We start from the raw sequence: 21,498 nt of genomic DNA on the forward strand, positions 1-21,498 counted from the left end.
GAGACTCCCCCATGAATGTGGGGCCTCAGCCACGAGTGCAGAGACTCCCCCATGAATGTGGGGCCTCAGTCACAGGTGCAGAAATCCCCCCATGAATGTGGGGCCTCAGCCACGAGTGCAGAGACTCCCCCATGACTGCGGGGCCTCAGCCACGAGTGCAGAGACTCCCCCATGACTGCGGGGCCTCCACCATGAGTGTCGAAGCCCTTTGTGAATCAGGCCCTTCAATGCTAAATGGCAGACCGTCATTTCATGCAATAACATGCACGTTTGTGATAGTCTTTGGCCATTTTGCTTAATTTTCGATAAAGAAATTATGAAAATTTCACCCAGGCCTAACGTGAAATCTATTTTTCGATCAACTCCTAGGACAATGTTTTCTAAAATGAATCTCCATCAGACAATTATAGCTTAGGTAGGATGGGATAGTGTCTTTTGACCAGGAAGAGAGTACCTATGATAGCTTTGAATATAAAATTGGCTCTCCCACTTCTGTTCCAAAAGTAAGTTAAGCTGACACCTCATTTAAAAGTATATATTAGGTATATATAAAATATACCTAACTTTAACAATAATGTATTTTAATTGGCAGTGCTACCAGCATGCAATTCAAAGGAAGAACTGATGCACAATGCTTCTCAAGGATCTAGCTTAATTAATATTTTTTTAATCAACAACAATCTCAGCCTGCTTTCTCTCCTATTTCTCTTTGAGCCGCACACTAACCAGTTGTGGAAGTTCTGAGGGGTAACCCTAGTGTAGATGGCACGTGCAACTGGCATATGGAATTATGGAACACTGTTAATGACTCATATAATTAATATGCCAAACATTTGTTTCCAAGCTGATTTATATTATGCCTTTTTAAGTTTGTTAATTAGGGCTGACTGGATTAAAATGTTGTTTTTTTAATTACTTGGTGCAGCTTATTTTTTCCGACAGTGGTCACACTAAATACATATTAATAGACCCAAAAAAATGAAGCAATAGATAGTAATTGCACCGAGAATTGCCAGCCACTGACTACTAATATCAACTCTTTAGAAATATACCTTCAATTAGCAAATGTTTTTGCCTCGTCCTGAAGGGTTCTCTGTGAGGATAAGAAGATTATCTTCCTGATTCCATCCTCTGCCCCAGCCTTGCTGGTGGAAGTTGGTTTGTGGCATGCAGTGCTTAAACTTTAGATAATATAACTAACTAAATAAATAAACAACTGCGAGAGCAAATGTTTTTCTTGGCAGCCAGCCACCGCAGCTGTTTAATGCATGGATTGGGAAAATAGCAAGTCTTGATTCCCCCCCATGCCTCTTTCTTTCACCACTTCACACTTCCTGTCTCTATCCCAGTCTTACAGGTTCTTTTTCATCCTTGCGTTGGCCCTTTGTCACTGCTTGTTATTTTCCCTTTCTCCATCCTTTTCTGTCTTTTTCTATCTTGCGCTGGGTCAAACTTCTGGTCCTCAAAAGTTAGCCTTGGTGCCCACCACGGCACATATTAAGTACTCATGACAGGTGAATAAGTTGAAGGTGATGCGGGTAAGGAATGGGCATCAGTGGTGACAGATATTTTGTAGCAGCTGCGAAATCCCATCTTCAATATTTCCAATGAAAGTACAAGTGCAAGGTTGTTGTGAGAGATCGCTGTGGTGCAGCAGGCAGTGGCACGCTTTTGTGAAATGTTAGATGCTAGCTATATGTTTGCATCGGACTTCTTGGTATCTGTATGGTTTAAGAGTTTGGATGTTGGTCAAAACTACAGTTGTTTCTGGTGAGTTTGTAATGGCAGACATCAGAGAAGTGGTTTATTCTGCAGTTAATTGGATGGTATCCTTAGCTAGTCTTTTATGTTTAAATCGTAAGATTACGTGGCACCCTGATCCAGCAACGGTCCATGCAGGTAAGAGGGGTGGGGCCTGGTGGGGGGGATTTCAAGTGATGATGACGAGGGAAAAATTAATTTCCCCTTGTCGTCATCTGTAGAAATGCCCCCCACCGCTCCACCGATCTTACCAGAACGGGCCCCGGCTGCCCTGATCCCCTGTCATGTAAATTGATATATTGCCGCCCTTTGTTAAAATAGCACCCATGGTGCTCCCACCAAATGTTGCTCCATTCCTGCTTCTACTTCCCTCTGCTATGCTCTTTCCCATTTTTTTTTACTTCAATGTTTTCTAAACACTATGATTAACAGCAGTTACTATTACGCTACTTCATAGTGCTGCTGCTATGCCATACACTTTCTGTGTGAATGAGAAAAGCTTAGGGGCATATCAACAATGGCTTTATCTCTGCTTTTTTGGCTTTAAAAGCCAAAAAAGGAGAGATAAAACTAGCACCCTATCAACAACAGGGTGCTAACATGCAAATTTGCATGTTAGCACCCTTTTACTCTACGCTTCCCCTTGCATCTCTAATGAGATGCAAAGGGGGCGTTCCAGAGTAAAATAATAGGAGAAATGTTGCTAAGCGACATTTCTCCTATTATCAAGAATGTCGCTAACCCTGTTAGAGACAAAAAAAGCAGCGCTAACCGCGGTTAACGCTGCTTTTTTACGTCTGGTATTTTTCTGACTTAGCCATGATATCCAATGGAAGGAGGATATCATGGCTAAGTTTGCCTGTCCCTATCAACAAGCTAACGTGAGATTATCGCTGGGTTTCCAGCGATAATCTCATGTTAGCCTGTTAGCGTGAGGATTTTTATCGCTATTGAGATAAGCGTTGCTAATAGCACGCTATCTCAGTGATAAAAATCAACGCTAGCCGGCGATAATTATCCTCACGCTAAGAGCGCTGAGCGATAATTATCGCCGGGTGTTGCTGATATGCCCCTTAGTTTTCTGCCTGACACTGTTGTGCCAAAGCCATGCTATCCTAGCTTTAGATACATTCATGTTAAGTACTTGCTTGAGAAAATACACTTCTTACTTGCAGGCGAAGTGCCGGTAAAGTGGAAGTTAGCTGACTGGTGACAAAGAGTTATGGAAAGTATGGAAAGTCTGCCACTGACCTTATATGCCTTCTTCTCCCTGCTAGTCAAGTTAGCGGGGGTGTGAGTCTTTTATGTTGCCAAGTCAGGTCCATTCCTTCTCTCACCTGAATCACCTATTTGGGTCTTGATTCAGCAGGGGCACGCAGTTGGGTTAGGGGGGTCCAGGCAGGTCCAGTTGCAGCTGGTCAGCTTGCCAGTTGCAGGGAGGCCTCCTGAAGTTTGCGGTGTCCCTGGAGCCCACACAGCTGTTTAGTCAACTGACCCTTGGAGTCCAGTGGTTAATTTGAGAAAAAGTAAGTGCCTGGGCTCTCAGGAGGCAGATTGCACCAGCCCATTGCTCCTATTACTGCAGCCTATAACAGAACTACTAACCATGAAACCCTAAAAGTAGGGAAAGGATGTGGCATAATGCCCTGAGCTGCCGACTTTGGAGCCAGGGAACCAGGTTTGAGTCTCGGCAGTAGGCTCAACATCATGTGTACTGGGCAAATCACTTAATCTCTCTGTGCTTACAAAAAATGAATGTGTCCTTAACTGGTGCTCATGAAAAGCGCTCCTATACCTTTGGGTCGAGTTTGCGCTAAAAGCACTGGTGTTGTGCCAGTGCTGAGCACCAGAACCCACTGGCTCAAATTAAGCACTGTTGGAGTCACTCTGAGTAGCCTGGGATCAAGGCAAGTATAAAAGAGATTTCTCAATACCATGAGCAGTAAGAGCATTGATAAAATGCAAGCCATTAAAAATGGTATTACACAATCGTAAGCTGGGTCTTCCTAACATTGTAATACATGTCACTACTCCTCACTGTACGAAGCAGGATTTAGTAATGTGACTGTCTGGTTACACACACATGCACGCACGCACACGCACGCACACACGCACACACACCAGAAGTAGGCACATTAATCAATTGAGCTCTCCTAATGCAAAATAGTACATTTCCCGCTTATTACTTTAGCCTGCATTTAAATTGTATTCATTTTCACTTAAAGTGTGTGCATAATGTTGTATATGTATTTCCCTGGAAGTAAAAGGCCAAAAGAATAATTGCAGAATATTCTGTGCCTCCTAGTCTCTGGCCCCACCACCACACACACTGGCACTGCCCACTGCAGTCAGGATTCCAGCTCCCATTTTTTAATGCACTGCCATACGCTGTGCGCATCCAATTTGATGAATGTATGAACAAATAAATAAAATAAACAAACCACTTTATAGCACAGTCAGACTATCCAATTATAGTGCTTGACGTGGAAAACGAAAGTCAAATACAATTGTTAGGTCACAGTTCTATGAGAGGAAAGCTTGTAGACAAGGAGCGAAGAGATTGGGTAATAACAAATGTGTCTGGGGATGTTAGAGCGGCTAACATGACCCAAATGCTCGCAGAAACAATCGTGCCTATTGTGAGGTCGTCTGGGTCTGCTTGTGGTCTTCATGAGAGTGCAGCCGCATTCAAAAATGTGACTCCCCCACAGATAAGCATCTTGGGTCACGGGAGACATTCCTGGCCTGTGCTTGAAGGACTTTGGCATTCATTACTCATTCTGAGGGCTCTCTTCGAGCAATAATGGAAACATTTAGGAATTAAGTACAGTGACCGCTGCCCTCAGACACATGATGGACTTCAAAGGGCACCAGGCATCGAATGATGTACACAACAAGAAAATGAAAAATGTTACTGCAGGCCAGAAAGGTCATTCCCCGCCGTCATTTGCACGATGCAGCATTCAACTCATATCATGTAATCTGACGTACATCTTGCCTGATAATGAGGTATAAAGCTTTGCAGAAATATAGGGCGCCTTTGATGGGGCTGTTTACACTGGCCTTCCACACTAGACCAAAAGGAACCGCAATAGCTCAGACTGACCCACTCTGTCCTTAATAAGAGTCACTAAGGGGATTATTTATGAGAAGCCTCCGTCACTTATTGCACCACATAAAGTGGTACGAGCATGAGGCAGGGCTCTCTTTAAGATTAATGAAGCCACGTAAAGCCACCCTGCGTGACTTTCAGTGGCCTCATACATCCTGAGTAAGGGGACGCAGTGCAAATCGCTGAGTCACTTTGCTCTGTATGTTGTATATTCTTTGTGGTGGGTTTACCCATGCAACATCCATGGAATTTGAAAAAACTCCAGATTTACAAAGTGATGTAAACCTGGGGAAGTGTCAAATGCGTAAGTCTCCCGAGGTGAGGCATAATGAGGAGAAATATGAAAATTTCTCCTAGTTTTTATACTCTTTCAATGTGTGTTGAATTCTGCAGCACACACAGCAAGAGGAAAAGTCCTCTTAGGCTTCTTTTTGTGCAGGGAGGTGCCCCTTCCTTCACAAAAACAATCCTGCCTGCAATGGGTGTCTACGTTGGCGCTAGGCTGCCAAAACGGTGCCAGCAGAGGCAGAAAGGACAGGAATGCACCGTATTTCTTAAATACGGTGCATTCTTGCCCTTTACGTTGACGTAGGGTAGCGCAGCAAGGTTACTTGCTGTGCTGACCTATGCCAAAATGTCATAAATGGGGCTTCTAGCTTCTCAGGTACTCAGTCTCAAGCATACATTTCATGTACACCCGCTCTAGTACCATTATCTCATGAAACAGAATATTCGCCTAAATCATGTTGCATTTACTTCCTGGTCAAACCAGGGCCACCTCCTTTTATTTGTTGCACCAGCATTACACATCCCAACATTTGATGGGGGCATTTTGATGGAAACGCCATGATAGAACTCCCCCCCCATTGCATGTGAAGATGAGAGAGCTCAATGGAATCTCCTAGTTCTAAGGTTCCTGATGTAAAAGTGCCCTTAATAGCACCTCGGTGGCAATGTGGCTTTACATAATTATGCATCAGTCTCACCACTTTCTGCCAGCTTCTGTAGATTTTTAAGTAATAATTCTTAATTTCTAAAGAAATGTGAAGATAGTGTCTGTGATATTATTACTGTTTTTTTAAATAGGGCATTTTAATTAGATTTTATTTCTGTTCCGCATCTTCAATCAGTTGAGAAAGACTGTTGAAGATGGCAACTGGTAATCACAGTACTGTGGGAAAATCAAATGTACCCTCTCTTATTGGGGGCAGGTCACTGACTCTAGTTGTTTGGCATCACATGCCTTGTTGGCTCCAACCAAGGCAATGGTGCATAATAAGGGTAAGGGACATTTGGCAACCTCATTGACTATTTCCAATGCTATTAGGATAAGAATCAGGCATATTGTTAACAAAAAGGAAGATCTGGAACCAATACAGAGACACAGACCTGGCAACTCACAAAGTGCACCGTGTGACACATGATATCAGCTCACAGAGTAAGACCTCTGACCCTCGGCCTCAGGCCTGCTCTCTCCCCAGCAGCTCCGCTCCACCTACTCCGCTGCTGAGCCCTCCAGCCTCCTCCTGGGAGGTGTTCAAGGCCGTTGTCTGCTCTGTGTGTGCCCGTTCCTGCTTCTGCCTGATTCCATTTCCTTGGTGGGTCAGTTGTGCGTCTAATTGTTGGAATTGTTGAAATTGTTGGTATTTGTCTTTGTTTTCCTTTTGTAAGTGTTATTCTGGTTTTGTGCCTGCTTTTTTCCGCTATCCCCTTCCCCCCGCTGCTGCCCCTGCGGCCCCTCCCCCCTGTTCACGCCCGTTTCCACCTCCCAGATGCTCGTCCCTCCCCTACTTAAAGGCGGCTGCTGCGGGGGAGTGCGAGTAAGACCTCTGACCCTCGGTCTCATTCCTGCTCTCTCCCCAGCAGCTCCGCTCCACCTACTCTGCTGCTGAGCCCTCCAGCCTCCTCTTAGGAGGTGTTCAAGGCCGCTCTCTGCTCCGTGTGTGCCCGTTCCTGCCTCTGTCTGATTCCATTTCCTTGGTGGATCTGCTGTGCGTCTAATTGTTGAAATTGTTGGGACTTGTCTTCCTTTTGTAAGTGTTATTCTGGCTTTGTGTCTGCTTTTTGCCACTTCCCCCTTCCGACCGCTGCTGCCCCTGCAGCCCCTGTCCACGCCCGTTCCCACCTCCCAGCTGCTCATCCCTCCCCTACTTAATTGCGGCCGCTGCGCGGTCGTGCAACGGACACGTGCAGTGGGTGCGTAACAGACGCACGCAACGGGCGCGTCATAGGGGCAATCCCATCTGCGCATGACCCGACGCGACCAGTGCCAGGGACCTTGGATCTCGGACCATCCACTGCTACAACACAGCCGCACTCCTCGCACTCAACTCCGGAAGAAACAACAACTGCCAGAAAGCCACACCTAACACAACCCACGGCCAGTTCTCCTGCCGCCTGACCTTCACCACCACTTCGGCCGCCTACACCCCCAATGCCCTAAAATGCATCCTCTTCAACGTGCGCTCCTTACACACTGTGGAAATCTGGAATCTCCTGGACTCACTCTCACTCAACGTCGTCTTCTTCATGGAAACCTGGACCAGCGCCTCCTCGGCCCCAACATCGCCATCGCCATCCCAGACAGGTACAAGATCCAGAGGAATGACCGCCCCAAACACCCTGGAGGAGGAATCACCATCACGCACAAAAACTCCCTCCGCATGCCAGTGGCGGCTTGCCGAGGGAGTGCTGCAGGTCAGTGGGGCGGGCCAATGGGGGTAGTAAACTCCAACATACGGCCGAATGGAGTTAAGTAAATATATATATAAATAAAACAATTTACATTGAGCATGCTGCATCGCCAAGTTGGTGTTGCAGCACCCGCAATGTCAATTGTTTTATTTAGTTACTTAACTTCGTTCTGCCGTATGCCCCTCCCCTGCCCCGCCTCGCCCCACCGCCCACAGCACTCCCTCATCGAACCGCCTCTGCCGCCTAAACACCTCCAGCTAAAACTTCCCCGCCGCCGAGCACCTGCAGTTCCAGGTCCAGACCAGCCCCAACTACACACTCCGTGGTACCCTTGCCTACAGACCCCCTGGCCCGAGCACTCTTCGCTGACACTATCACCGAACTCATCGCTCCCCACGCCATTGCCACCATGGACTACATACTCATCAGACACCTGAACTTCCACCTTAATAACCCCAACACCGCCGCACTCCGCGACACCCTTGCCAACATCAGACTGACACTACTCTTCACCACCCCGACCCACAAGGCAGGACACACTCTCAACCCCATCTTCGCTGGAGGCAACAGCGTCCACTTCAGCCACAACACACAGCCCGCCTTGACGGACCACCACTGCGTATACTTCCTCATCAACAAACTCAAACCACCGGAACCTGCCCCTCGCCCCCCAGGTAGGAACTGGAGCAGAGTCACCGAGGAACAACTCAACTCCGCCCTCAACGGCAACAACCTCCCGCTGTAACCGACGCCAACCTTGCGGCCATGGAATTCCACACCTGGATCGCCAACTGCGCTGACATACTCACCCCACTGTGCAACCCCGACAAGCAGCACCCAAGGAAAGGCCCCTGGTTCACCACTGATCTCCAAGAAACCAGACGCACCTGCAGACCCCTGGAGAAGACCTGCAGAAACAGCAAGACACTCAAAAACTAGACCACCTTCAAGGACGCCATGACAGGATACCATCAACGCATCAGAACCACCAAAAGGACCTTCATCCGCAACAGAATCCTCGCCGACTTCAGCAACTCCAAGGAACTCTTCAGCGTCATCCATGAATTCACCAAACCCCACAGCGAAGCCACGGACATCACTCCCTCCCAGGACCTCTGCACCAAACTGGGATCCTACTTCCACCTAAAGATAAAGAACCTCTACGACAACTTCAATGACCACACGCCCGACCACGCAGCCAACCCGCCCGGCGGCAACACCAGCCAGACCACCATCTCCACCTGGACACGGGTCACGACCGAGGAGGCCACTGCAACCAATGAAAGCATCCACTCCAGGGCCCCTACAGCCTCCTGCTCAACCCACATATACCACAGAGCCACCACCACCATCGCACCCATATTGCAACGCACCATCAACACCACATTCGATACGGCACCTTCCCTGACAACTGGAAACGCGCAGAAGTCGGGTCCCTGCTCAAGAAGCCCTCGGCCGACCCGACTGACCTAAAAAACTACTGTCCCATCTCGCTCCTCCCGTTCGCAGCTAAAGTCGCAGAGAAGACGGTTAACACACAACTGACAAGATTCATCGAGACAACACCATCCTCGACCCCTCACAATCTGGATTCTGAAGCAACCACAGCACTGAGACCGTCCTACTCGCCGCCACCGACTACATCCGCTCCCTCCTCGACCAAGGCCACACAGCAGCCCTGATTCTACTCGACCAATCAGCAGCATTCAACACCTCCGTCTGCCACCGGACACTCGCAACCAGACTACACAATGCCGGCATTCAAGGCAGCGCCCTCAGGTGGATCAGGTCATTCCTCACCGGCAGGAGCCAAAGGATCAGACTGCCACCCTTCCTCTCCGAACCCACAGGAATCAACTGCAGAGTCCCACAGGGATCATCACTCAGCCCTACCCTTTTCTACATCTACATGGCTCCCCTCGCCGCCATCGTCCGACAGCACGGCCTCAGCATAGTCTCCCAGGCCGACGACACCCAGCACATCCTCTCGCTCACCAAGGACACCGACACCACCAGACTCAAATTCTAGGAGGGAATGCAGAATGTCGCAGCCTGGATGAGCAACAGCTGCCTGAAACTTAACTCAGAGAAGATGAAAGTCCTCATCCTAGCAACCAACCCTGGGGCATGGAACAACTCCTGGTGGCCCACCGGTCTCGGCAGCCCCCTTCCCCCACAGACCACACCAAGAACCGCAGCATCAGACTCGACTCCTCCCTCTCCATGAACTGGCAAGTCAGTGCCGTCACCTCCAGCTGCTTCAACACCCTCCGCATCCTCCGTAAGACCTTCAAATGGATCCCTCCGAGGCAAGAAAAACAAAAGTTACCCACGCACTCATTACCAGCAGACTGCACTACGGAAACGCCCTCTATGCCAGCATCAACAAGTCTCTACTCCGCAAACTCCAGACAATACAGAAAACTGCTGCCAGACTCGTTCTCCGGGTCCCACGACACAAACACATCAGCCAACACCTACAAAAGCTCCACTGGCTCCCTGTCGAGAAAAGAGTCACTTTCAAGATACTCACCTATGCCTACACAACACCGGACCCCAATACCTCAACGATTGAGTCACCCTCCACGTACCCAAACGAAACCTCCGCTCCACCAACCTCCTCCTCGCCGGAACCCTGCACATCTGCAGAGCCAGAGCAGGGGAAGATCCTTCTCCTACATCGCGGCCAAACCTGGAACGAGCTCCCCACCGACATCAGACGCCCCCCTCCCTGAACACCTTCAGGAAGGCTCTGAAGACCTGGCTCTTTGATTGACACGGATCTGCTGACCCCGCCAGCGCCATGAGACCTTCATGGGTGAGTGGTGTGCTTATAATTCCCCTGATTGATTGATTGATCACACAGTCTTCTGGTGAGGAGCAGATATCACACGGTGGCAGGGAAAACAAGCTGAAAGCCACTGTAAATAGTGGATTTCCAGCTCGTTTTCCGAGGCTTTAAACTGGAGATGTCCATTTAGGGGTGTAAACACACCACAGGACATCGGCACCAGCCTCAACAAGCTTTTTAGTTTTTGTTTTTGGACTAGGGGGTTTGGGAGCATAGTGGATCAAAAGCTCCTCTTAGGTACTTCTCAGCATAAGACCCCGTCCCCACCAAGGCCCGCCACCCTTCTCACACGGTGCGGTTTTTGTTCAAGATGGCAGGTATGGAGACATACATTGCATGACTTGGCAATCTTTCTGGTATGATGTATATTGTAGGCAAAGGCAAAATTCCCATTACACTGGTGTAATCTTGTGTAATTTTGTGAATACTGTGTTAGTCAAAATTCCCGAAATACGCCATTATGTCATATAGCAGAGGTCTCCAACCTTTTCTGTGATTAGAGCTACTTCTGATTAGTGACAATCCTGATGAGCTACTGAAGGCCAAGCAGCTACTGGTGCATTGTTCCCAGAGACCGCCAACGTCCAGGTTCATTGATTTGTTAAGTGTACACCACCCACCACAGGTTTCAAATGTTCCTGTTGCAAACAACGCTGTGTAATGTAGAGTGCCCTAGGCTGGTAGGGTACCTCAGTTGGTTGAGGTTCTTCCTGGAGAGCTACAGGAACAGGCTTGAATTCCCTCAGGGCCTACTTTGCCTGTCACTCTTACAAGCTCTATAACATGTGTTCTGTAACCATTACACCTGTCATTCAAGCACTCGATGCAGTCTGTTTGTTAAGTTGACCAAATGCACTTTCTGCTGTTCACATCGGCACAGGCTACAGGTGATGTAAAAAGCAGGGGTCACGCGCACATTTTGTCACAGTGAAGTGAAACCATCAAAAGCTCCTGGTTCTCTGCTTATGAAAAACATGTAAGGTGTGATCTGGGTGAGACTGGGGAGTTTAGGGCGGCTCTCAACAGGAGGATATATGAAGCTTGGCAGTCAGAGGTCAGCAGTAGATCCCTTGGAGGGACAGAGAGAAAGCTTGGTGCAGCCTTGCCTTGAAGGACCTCTAGGCAAACAGCCGACAGGTGCATGTTGTAGACGCCACCACTCGAGCAGTGCACACAATGCTGTAGTGCGGGTACTCTGCCACTCCAGTTGTGCACATTGTAAAACAGTGCCAGATTGTTGTGTGCTTTATGCCACAGTCTTATAACTGCAACATCTGAATTGCAGAGCAGTTTAAAAAGCAGTCCGACTCTCGGACCAGTGCACATTGTACCATAGAGTTGCCCCTTCTCCACCTGGACTTCAGCCAACATCAAACTGTATTCCATTTTCTCAAGCCCCCTAAAAAGATCCTTGCGTTTTTAGTGACAAACAGCTGGTGTGCCTGGTTCGCTTTTAGGAAATGTCTAGGGGTCATTAAAGAGACAAACTCATAAATTGAAATTATCTATATCCGCCATCGGGCTTCCCAGCAGTTATCCCGCACTTCGTGACCTAAGGATGGAATGACATACAACAGCGAAGTCCCATTGATTGCAAGATTCGCCCTGAGTACTTGCGTTGCCTTTCCTATTTTTACTGTAGTGCTGTAAAAAACACACGGACCCAGGAACTTAATTGTACGTTTCTTTGGGCTGTAAAGAAATGTAAATGAAATTGCGAGAGGTATTTTATTTATGTAAGAAAAAAATTTGTGAAATGCTGCTCTCATTTAATAAAATGTTTCACTTTAAAAAAAAAAAAAAATTACCTCATAATTTTACATGTCACCTATTTCAACAATAAGACGGTGTAAAATAAAGTACCTCATACATGTTGATCTCAACCCGGCGTCGGGCCCTTATGCTTCCGGTCTCAGGCCTAACGCTGGTTGTGCTCTTGGGCCCAAGGTGCCAAGCACTGCACCACTTGTGCCGCGGTATGCAACTACAACCAACCCAACCCAACCGGATTCCTGGACCTTACAAGGCTCCGGTGGCAAGTCTGCTTCTCTGGCCACAGAGATTGCACATTAAGGCAGTGTAGTGTGGGGCAGCAGAAGGCAGGCCGATCAGTTCCCAGTGTCCAGTCTAACACTGCTCTTGCCGGGCCGTCGGCATTGACATCACACTGCTGCCCGCTCCAGCTAAGTTTGATTCAGCCAATTGTGAGCAATCTATTTGGGTGAAGGCAGGCAAGCACTGCAAGAGGCCTAAAAAAAAAAACCACAATGACGACAGGCCACATTCACTTTTAATGCAAGGCATCAAGCTGCACTAAAATTGATGTTCGGCCGTGAGCTACTCACAGGGTGTCAGCGACCTACTGGTAGCTCGCGATCAACTGGTAGCTCGTGATCGACCGGTTGGAGACCCCTGTTTTGTGATTTACACTGTTCTTAATACAATTTTAGCATGGCAGCATGGGAATAACGCTAACAACCAGAATGCAATTACATTTGAAAAGGCTGAGACCATTAATTCTAGACCTTTCTAAAGACACACTCTGATGGTTCTTTTTCGCACCATGAAAATGTAAAGGGGAGAAATGTTGTTAGTAAATAAGCCAAAAATAACTAGAACTAGAGACACCTCAACACGAGTGTACAGAAATTCAAAGGAATTAGCATGAAGCCAAATCTAAGCATCCAATTTAGACGGTGCAGCATGAACAAAACGATTAATTCAAGAAGTAGGATGTAGTAAATCAAGAAGCATAAGTCAAAATTTCCCTGCATCGAGGGTTGGTGTGTGAAAAGGGATGTATGTCGTTACAACGCACACTTTTACAACGCATGCACTTACAACGCATTTTTTACAACGCAACATCCACTACAACGCATTCCATTACATCGCATGACACTACAACGCATTTTTAAAAACTACCTTTACAACGCATTCCATTACATCGCATACTACCTTTACAACGCATACCATTACAACGCATAATATTAAATTGCATTTAAGGTAAGTATTAGATAGTATAGGGTTAAAAATTACTATTCTAACTCCAGGGGGTGCAACAGTAGGGTAAGTGTTGGATAGTATAGGGGTAAAAATTACTATTCTAACTCCAGGGGGTGCAACAGTAGGGTAAGTGTTGGATAGTATAGGGGTAAAAATTACTATTCTAACTCCAGGGGGTGCAACAGTAGGGTAAGTGTTGGATAGTATAGGGGTAAAACTTACTATTCTAACTCCAGGGGGTGTAACAGTAGGGTAAGTGTTGGATAGTATAGGGGTAAAAATTACTATTCTAACTCCAGGGGGTGCAACAGTAGGGTAAGTGTTGGATAGTATAGGGGTAAAAATTACTATTCTAACTCCAGGGGGTGCAACAGTAAGGTAAGTGTTGGATAGTATAGGGGTAAAAATTACTATTCTAGCTCCAGGGGGTGCAACAGTAGGGTAAGTGTTGGATAGTATAGGGGTAAAAATTACTATTCTAACTCCAGGGGGTGCAACAGTAGGGTAAGTGTTGGATAGTATAGGGGTAAAAATTACTATTCTAACTCCAGGGGGTGCAACAGTAGGGTAAGTGTTGGATAGTGTAGTGTAATATTATGCGTTGTAATGGTATGCGTTGTAAAGGTAGTATGCGATGTAATGGAATGCGTTGTAAAGGTAGTTTTTAAAAATGCGTTGTAGTGTCATGCGATGTAATGGAATGCGTTGTAGTGGATGTTGCGTTGTAAAAAATGCGTTGTAAGTGTAGTGCGTTGTAAAAGTTGCGTTGTAAAAGTTGTTCCCGGTGAAAAGCATTAAATCTGTCCCTACTCTATCAGGGTAAGCAATTTAAGTCAAGAGGAAAATAAGTTGTCAGTTGTGGAGTCTTCCTAAAAAGTCTCTCCACTGTCGAGATGGGTAAGGAAGCATAAAGCCACCATCGCAAAGAAAGAGCTTGTTCTAGGATGCTCTCTCTCTAAAGGCAAGAAATGAGTGGGGCTCTTTCCCTGGTTCCAACAATCAGTTTTCCACAGGTAGAATTCCTATATTGCACTTGTCACGCCATCCACTCTGGGTACAGTCTGGGCGTACTTTTCCATGGTGTTGTCCATGTGCAACCTTTTCAACAATTTGTTCCCAGGCCTTCTCCTGTGTAAATCCCAATGTCAATCCTTTATCAACCCAAGTCACATGATTCTAACTTCTTCTCTCCTTGCCTAGCTGCTAAAACAAAGACAATATTCTGCCTAAAAGGATGCCTCTTCACCTGCAATACAAAACATGAGAAAGAACAGATTCCACAGTGCACCTGAAATTCAGCCTATTATTTGTAAAGCAAGAGTTGTCAGGGACTTGCATTTCGGGCATATGATTTCAGCTAACATACGACTGCATCATGCAATCTTCACAAATTCACAAAACCATTAATACATTTTTTACTAATACTTTTACCTACGTATGAAATGTCATAAATAATAAACATTTTAATACATGAATAATTGTCAGTTCAACACAAGTTTTGTATGTTAACGTTTTCAACATCAATTTCCTACGTTAGTTCTCCATACGACTTGTCAATAACCTAAAATTCCTCACATATTTATGTTATTACATTTCACAATTCTAACACTTCACTTTATTACACAAGACATGATTATATGCGGGTGTGCTCTACACGTGATTATGATGCACCCCTACAGATGACATTTTAGCAGAATTTCACATATTTATGCAAGTGAAAAAAATGTGAATTTCGGATACCCCAATGCCCCTGAACCACATGCAGCAAGTGAATTTGCAACTAAATCGAAACCACTGCCCTACCAAGCCAAAATTTGCACTACTTCCAAAAATATTTTGGAAACACAGTAAGTATAAAACCAAATATAGGCATATGGCTTGCTTTCTTTAATAGAAACTTTGGAAGGCAAGGTTGAACCTTTTTACTAATGTATTGTGGTTTTCGTCTCAATTCGATGGTAATGCCTTTTTAAAATTATTTATTTGTCTATGTCTCTCCATTTTAGATCTGGACTGAAGTATCCAGGAGGTTTTGTAACTAGAAAAAATGATGTGCATAGAATATTATGGAACATCCCACTAGAGACCCATTTGGTGTTGAGGATGTCAATCAATGACACGTAGTTCAGACGCTATATTAGAGCTTTTGTTGGTAGAGTTGCCTATGAACCTACACAGGCATGAATGCATTCAGCATTCTAAGGAGCTAGTAAGTATTGTGTGCAGTACAGCAGCAAACCCCCAACGCCTGGAGGATGATGTAGAGTAGCTACAGGAGTGGAAGGTGTCATCACTTTGGCTGTCTTTACTAAGTGCGCTTTGTATATGAATGTGGCTATCAACATCAGCATAGATTGACCTGTCCTTGAGCAGTATAAACATTAGTGTATTTTCAACTATAGATCAAAAGGGATGGAGGCACAGGATTCACCAATAAGGTGGTACATTTACAACAAGCATTAGCAAAGCCAAGGGCACTGATTACAAGTTGGTCATTACATTCCGACCCTTGGGTGAACTGTTTACGCACGAGTTTGAATTACAAGTTGGTAGGTATATAACACATCCGATAATTATCACACACATTAAATACCTCAACCATTATTACATTTTGTCGGTCAAACCTTCTGAAATTTGACAGGGGAAAAGAAAAAGGTATTTACCATATCACACGGATTTTGTTGCGTTAAACACCCAAATCTACATGTAATTACCCACCAAATCATATTAAATGTTATGTATCGCACCACCAGATATATAACATACGCTGTGGTATTGTTATTTATTCGGTGTGAGATATGGCACCTAAACATGTAATTAGGCCTAATATGTTCTGGCTATGTAGGTTATGTGTTCTTAATTGTAATTGTTAGTACTTGGCGCAGTGTGTTTGTGGTTGTGGTGCTGTGCGGATGAGTGAATGTGTGTATTTCACTGGTGGTATGTGAGGCACAAGTGGTGCATGTGTGACTGGTGTTTGTGGCAATTTTGCAGTATGAGGTGCTGATGGTATGTGTTTAGTGTTGATGGTGGTGTGCACATGTGTAAGTCATCATGTTTGATTGTGGCAGTGGTGCTCTGTGAATGGTCACTTACTACGTGTTGCTTATCAGGCGAGGATCAATGGGAGTTATGCAGCCAATGTGGATCAGAGGGAACTGCTAAGAGAGACTGCTAAAACCTAGAGAGTAGCAGTAAGTTAAAAGACATGGTGTACCCAAAAGCCCAGATGGCTGGGGTATGTAATAAAATACCAAGAAATTTGCCCTGCAGGCTAGATACATTTTTTTAGATGTAATCTCTTTTACTTATACAGTTTGTAAGACAATTCAGGAGGCTTAGGGCCAGATGTACGACCATTTTTGGGGTCGCAAAAGGGTATTCAACCCTTTTGCGACCTTAAAAATCGGTGGTTGTATGTACCAACGCTATTTTGCGATTCACAGACTTGTGAAATAGAGTCTGTGACTTGCTATTAGGAAGGAGCGTGCCAAGGGTGTCCCTTCCTAACAGCCAGTACAAATGGTATGTACCATTGGTTTGCGACTGCATTTACGGTCGCAAAACACTCGCAGTTTGCAACTTACTTAGGTGGTAAACCATTCCCAAATGGAAGGGGGTCCCCAGGGGACCCCTTCCCTTTTGTGAATGGGTGCAAACATATTCTTTAAGAGCAGGCATTGGTCCCAGGGACCACTGCCTGCCCTTAAAAAATTAAACTGAAAAGTTTAATTTTTCTTTTTTAAATGCAGCCCATTTTCCTTTAAGGAAAACGGGCTGCATTTAAAAAAACTGCTTTATGTAAAAAGCAGTCCCAGACATGGTGGTCTGCTGACCCCAGCAGGCCACTTTACCTGGGAGTACTATCTATTCCCAATGGGGTCAAAAAATCACGCTTGCCTCATGAATATTGATGAGGCATGCAATTTGTGACCCCTTTGGGAATCGCTAACAGTGTCTGTGACACTGTTTGTTGTGCATTGCATTTTGCGAGTGGCAAATTGCGAGTGGCAAAGCAACGTAATGTACAAGTCGCAAAATGCAAGCGTCATACATCTGTCCCTTCATGAAAGAGGATACGTCTCATCAAAATTAGTGGACCAAGGACAGAATTGATCATGAAAAAATCTGTTTGTTACAGCTCTACTGGAGTCATTATAAAAAAACTAGCAACACAGGCCCCACCTACATACAAAAACATATAAGACCTAACTAAGATACGTACCTAAATTAATATCAAATAAACAAGGACAGAGAGTTCTTGGATTATCCCTCAGAGTACTTATGATCCATTGTACTAAAACCACAGTGGTGCTCAAAAGAAAATGTTGTCTTTTATCCCATGTTGAAGCTAAGAATACAGGTACAGTCCTACACATAATCTACCAAAATAATAACAACCTACACATCTACTGTTCCATAACTTCAGAAGATCCATCTATGTGATATACAATATGGTAATGACATGAGAGTACGCCATGTTGTGTAGCAGTTTAATATTATGGGGGCAGTTCTTAAGATGTCACATCCTTATAATATGGGTTTATTATTTAATTCTCCCTCTCTGTCATACTTAATAACTCATTTAATAGAAATCCAGAGGTATTCAAATTTCATAAAATCTTGAAGAGAACAATTAGCTTTTTTTCCCAATGAATGCAAATTACACAGAGGATTCCAAATCATTATGTACATGCTCATATTGACAACAGTATCAATCGGTGTTTCCAATAACTGAATACGTTATTCTGAGTTTAATATTTAAAGGACATACACCATTATGTGGTAAAGGCTGGATTAGAGCTAGATGTGCATGCAGAATATAATTTATTGTTGTCTTTACATTTTCCCAAAGTTCAGCTCATTTAGAGCAATTAAAGGGTATAAGGCATAAAATTACTATTTATTTAAGTCCTTGACTTATCAGCAGCCTTCGATATGGTTGACCACAATCTGGTCATAAATGTAATCCGAGAAAGGATTGGAGCAGACGAGGTGGTCCTACAATGGTTTATCTCCTTCCTTCAGAACCTCTCCCAACTAATATAAATGAACAACTTCACGTCTGACCATCTCCCCATAACCAGGGGAGTCCCACAAGGTTCAGTTCTTTTCCCATCACTGTTCAACATCTACATGGAGCCCCTCACCGCCATACTCAAAAAAGCCGACATCCCCTTCCACCTCTATACAGACGATACCCAGATTTACCTGGAAACATCCTCAATTGGAGACATGCAGAGACTAAATAACACTCTGCGAGAAGTCCAGCACAGGCTATCCCACAACCACCTAAACCTCAACCAAGATAAGACGGAAACCCTTCCCATATCCAACAAGGAGCAGACCCCCCCAAGTCTCAGAATGGCTAAAATCCATTGAAGCTATTAATTGTAATCTTACCCTGGCAAACTACTCAACAAAATAAAACCTTTCATGCCTCCCAATGACCTTAAACAGGCCACACAATCCCTGGTGCTGTCCATATTGGACTACAGGAACGCAACACTCACTGGCACGGCAAAATCTCACTTAGCTCCCCTCCGATCAACTCTAAAAGCAGCTGCCAGGATGGTCACCCGAGTAAAGAAATACGACCACATCTCTCCCTCTCTAAGAGAGCTAAAATGGCTCCCAATCAAAATGTGTTCCAACTTCAGAACTGCATGCCTCACACACAAAGCTCTTTATACTGGTAAACCTGCCTACCTGGCTTCCAAACTCAAAAAGGCAGGCCAAACAAGGAATCTCAGGAGCACCAACACCCTACTTCTCATTCCCCCGAAAACTTGCAAACAAAAAACCTGATCACGTTCCTTCTCGGGAAATGCGCCTAAAATTTGGAACTCCATCCCAGTCCATATCAGGACTAATCCCTTCTTCTTAAACTTCAAAAGTCAGCTCAAAGACCTCTTCCTCAACCGATCTCATCTGAATGGATAGCTGCCTCCCAAAGAGATAGAGCTCATCTAGCACAGGAATCTTGCCCAGCGTAGAACATGGACACTTCAATAAAAAGGCCTTTTCATCGCCTGCCTTTTGACTCGCTCCTAATACCGCCTCCAGCCCTGAACAAGATTCGACACAAGACAATGTTGTTTATTGTAATACTGTGTAGCCAATTGCATCACGATAAATGTTGTAAAGCGCTCTGATACCTTCGAGTCTGGCCAGCGCTATATAAAACTCTTAAATAAATAAATGAATAAGAAAACTTGAAGAGCGTGGCTTTATGAGTTCAAACTGCAATTTAATATGAAATAGAAAAGTAAAATACGTTCTTTGTTACATTTGCAATTTTTGAAATTTTAATTAAAAGACTATGTATGTTTTCAGTGGATTTTGATCATCCATTTCTATTTCACAAAGTGATTGAACCTTGCAGTCATCCCCAATCATTTTGAGACACCTGCATCCATTGAAGCTATTGTACATAACTGGATTTCAGTGGAAGTTAAACTTTGCATGATTTTGCTCAGACCAGAGACCACGTTTTTCTGCCCTCCCCTCCCGAGGGGTGGATTGAGGGAGTTTACCTAAAATTTTTCCCTGGGGGAATAAAAGGCCACTAGACACCAGGGGACAAATATTCCCCCCAAAAGGGGGTGGGAGTGGCTCTCCCAGGCATCACACCGTGCTTCTGTAACATAAACGTCTGGAAACCACCAAGATCCACAAAATGGCCACCACCCTACCCTCCTCCACCAATCCTGAAAGAAATATTACCCCACTTGCCTCTTGGGCCTAGTTTCCATGATACAAAATGCCCCAAAATTCAGTGTGGCGAAATCAGCAATAGGGGTAGCTCCAGTGTTTGAACTCAGACTTGGTGGCCACACTGGGAGACCTACCAAACCCAGACATTTCTGAAACAATAGACATCTGGGAGAGTCCAGAGTGGTGTGCCTCATGTGGATACCGCAATATTTTCTTAACCACAATGCCGTGCAAATCACAAACTTTGACTAAAATTGCATATTTTCCTGTCATTTCTGTGACGTAAACGTCTGGAGACCTCAGAGATCACCAAAATTCCTACCACGCAGGGTCTCCCACTTGTCCCGATAAAAATGATACCCTACTTGTGTGGCCAGGCCTGATGCCCCCATGAGGCACAAAATAAACCAGGGCCAATAAGAGTTTCTCTGCAAGACCCCTATTGACCTTGGTTTGATGCGGGAGACTCGGGGGAATGGTAGGTGGTAGGAAATGTGTTGCTCCCTGCAGATTCCAGCAGTTTCTATCACAGAAATGCGGTGAAAATTAGTTTTTTTAGTTCAAGTTTGAGGCTTACAAGGACTTTTGGCTAAGAAAACATAGTGAGAGCCACTCAAGTTCCCCCACCCTGGATTGCCCTAGGTGTCTAGTTTTCAAAATGTACAGGTGTGCTAGGTTTCCCTAGGTACTAGCTGGGCTAGGGCCCAAAATACACAGATATCAACATTGCAAAAACAATATGCGATGCATCCATTTTGCATTTTAGCACTACCCACACAAGTGAGGTACCATTTTTATTGGGAGACACGTAGAAATACAGAATTTCTCTGAATTTGTGCCTTCCAAACATAAGCCTGTGTGGAAAAAGTCAGGGGGTATTTGAAAAATACCCCTTGAATCAAGAACTAGTATGGATACCCACAACTTCAGAGATGTATAAATAACCACTGCTCCTGAACTCTGTATTTGGGCCCATATTTATCAAGGATTGCCACAACCTTTGCACCTCCAAGGGGACGCAAGGGCAGCACAAAACCTAAATGAGATTTATCAAGCCACGCAAGGCCACCTTGCTTAGCCCTGCATCACTTGATAAATCAAGAGTAACACAAGGCAGCGCAAATCGCTTGTTGCGTTACTCTGCACTACAGAGGCGTGCCATGTGTGGAGCGTGGGTGTTTACATGCATCCATCCATATATTCTGACACATATCCACATTTACCAACACTGCTAGAACTGGGAATGCATCAGAATTGTACGCGTCCCCACCAGAGGTGCAATGAGGAGAAATATCTTAATTTCTCCATGTTGTTTGCTCTAAGTGTGCTGCATTCTACAACACACTTAGAAAGAGGAAAA

The sequence above is a fragment of the Triturus cristatus genome, chromosome 2_1 (genome assembly GCF_964204655.1).
Source record: "Triturus cristatus chromosome 2_1, aTriCri1.1, whole genome shotgun sequence".
In the NCBI taxonomy this organism is placed as follows: Eukaryota; Metazoa; Chordata; class Amphibia; order Caudata; family Salamandridae; genus Triturus; species Triturus cristatus.